This window comes from Otolemur garnettii, unplaced genomic scaffold, assembly GCF_000181295.1.
Source record: "Otolemur garnettii isolate 467f Iridium unplaced genomic scaffold, OtoGar3 scaffold00016, whole genome shotgun sequence".
Lineage (NCBI taxonomy): Eukaryota > Metazoa > Chordata > Mammalia > Primates > Galagidae > Otolemur > Otolemur garnettii.
Genome location: NW_003852411.1, coordinates 14,542,212 through 14,543,746, shown reverse-complemented (window position 1 = coordinate 14,543,746; position 1,535 = coordinate 14,542,212). Strand labels below are relative to the sequence as shown.

Here is a 1,535-nt window from a genome sequence, read left to right as displayed (position 1 = left end):
AAAAAAAAAAAAAAAAGACAAAGGAACTGATAAAAAGAACAATTCTGTAACAGAGAAACAGCATACACCTGAGGAAGAATTGGAGAGTAGAGCACTAAGATACATAAATGGAATCATATGTACTCTTTTGTTTGGTTTCTCTGACTCAACGTTACACCTATACATTCATCCATGTTGCTGGATGTGGCAGGAGTTCTTTCTCGTTGCTCTGTAATACTCCAGTTTGTGAATATTACAAAATCCGTCTGTTCTCCTCTTGATGGATATTTGGAGTATGGATATGTTACTAGCAACATCCTGCCATGTGTCTTCTGGCTCACAATTGAAGGCACATTTGTTTGGTAAAGACCTTGGAACACTGGTAGGTCACAGGGTACTGCTTTACTGGGTTCTGCCAAACTTTCCCAAAGTGAAAGTTTGGGAAAAATGTCCCAATTTATACTCCTACTAATAATATATAAAAGTTCTGGTCACTCTGCATGCTTGCTAAACTTTGATTTTATCATCTTTTTTGGTCAATTTTAATTTTACCCATTCTGGTAGGCATGCAGTGATATTACTACACTGTGGGATGTGGTTTTTTTTTTTTTTTTTTTTTTTGTTTTTGGCTTTTTTTTTTTTTTTTTTTTTGCAGTTTTTGGCTGGGGCTGGGTTTGAACCCACCACTTCTGGCATATGGGGCCGGTGCTCTACTCCTTTAAGCCACGGGCACCGTCCTGTTTTTTTGTTTGTTTGCTTTTTTACACAGGATCTCACTTTGTTGCCCTTGGTAGAGTGCCATGGTGTCATAGCTCACAGCAACCTCAAACTCTTGGGCTCAAGCAATCCTCTTGCCTTAGTCTCCCGGGTAGTTGAGACTACAGGCACCTGCTAATTTTTTAGTAGAGCTGGAGGTTTGCTCTTGCTTAGACTGATCTTGAACTCCTGAGCTCAAGCAATCTACCCGCCTCAAACTCCCAGAGTGTTAGGATTACAGGCATAAGCTACCATGCCTGGCTTACCCTTTGTTTTATTTTATTTTATTTATTTATTTTTTTGAGACAGAGTCTCATTATGCTGCCCTCAGTAGAGTGCCATGGCGTCACAGCTCACAGCAACCTTCAACTCTTGAGCTTAAGCAATTCTTTTGCCTCTGCCTCTTAAGTAGCTGGGACTACAGGCGCCCGCCACAACACCCAGCTAATGACCCTTTATTTTAAATAGCAAAGTTTCTTCTGCCTAGTAGACTCATTCTTCTCTGGTTTTAGACCATCTTGCCTACAAAAAAACCATTCCGTACAATCCTAAGCCTATTATTATCAGTTTATCAGCTCCTGCCAGAAAAGGATATAATTTTTTATCAGTTTACATTAACAAAGGCTCTACTACTCCCCATCTGCCTTACTGCAACAAAAATCTGGTAAATCATGGTGGGTAAAGCATAAACATCAGGGACTTTAGTGTCACCTGTACACTTAGTGTAGAACTGTTGAGTGACCAAAATGGAACTAGGGCTGGGCATGGTGGCTCACACCTATAATCCTAGCACTCTGGGA

General features: G+C 40.4%; 1 protein-coding gene across 1 annotated transcript in view; it reads right to left on the bottom strand.

Annotated features, from left to right (window-relative positions):
• ABL2 (ABL proto-oncogene 2, non-receptor tyrosine kinase) overlaps positions 1-1,535 on the bottom strand; it is a 41,414-nt gene that overhangs the window by 2,983 nt on the left and 36,896 nt on the right. The gene's annotated exons all lie outside the window — the stretch shown is intronic.